Source organism: Penaeus monodon, chromosome 25, assembly GCF_015228065.2.
Source record: "Penaeus monodon isolate SGIC_2016 chromosome 25, NSTDA_Pmon_1, whole genome shotgun sequence".
Lineage (NCBI taxonomy): Eukaryota > Metazoa > Arthropoda > Malacostraca > Decapoda > Penaeidae > Penaeus > Penaeus monodon.
Window position 1 is genome coordinate 18,412,181 of NC_051410.1, and position 332 is coordinate 18,412,512.

Here is a 332-nt window from a genome sequence, read left to right on the forward strand (position 1 = left end):
ACTTCAATCCTACGGAAAGCGCACCAGCCAACGCCGGCGGCCGCTCCTCCTCGAGCGGTCCCCGCGGACCGCGCGAGAATCACCTACTGACTTCAGACACCTTGGAGGAACACTTGCTAACGAGAAATATTACACATGCCGATTCTAACTGTGAATTATCCTGGCGCACATGTTCCCCCCAGCAACACATGTCTCGGGAGGTAACTAAGCAAGTCATAAAGAAATGGTTCAAGGAGTGCACGCTGACTTAAGGGTAATATCTTTTTTTTTCTGACTTACTGGACCGGATCCGTGGAATCACTGGTTGCAAGGAGAAAGGATTGCGTGGCAGT

General features: G+C 51.2%; 1 protein-coding gene across 1 annotated transcript in view; it reads right to left on the reverse strand.

Annotated features, from left to right (window-relative positions):
* Window positions 1-332, reverse strand: part of LOC119589098 — a gene marked incomplete in the record, with an annotated part of 19,557 nt that overhangs the window by 7,662 nt on the left and 11,563 nt on the right.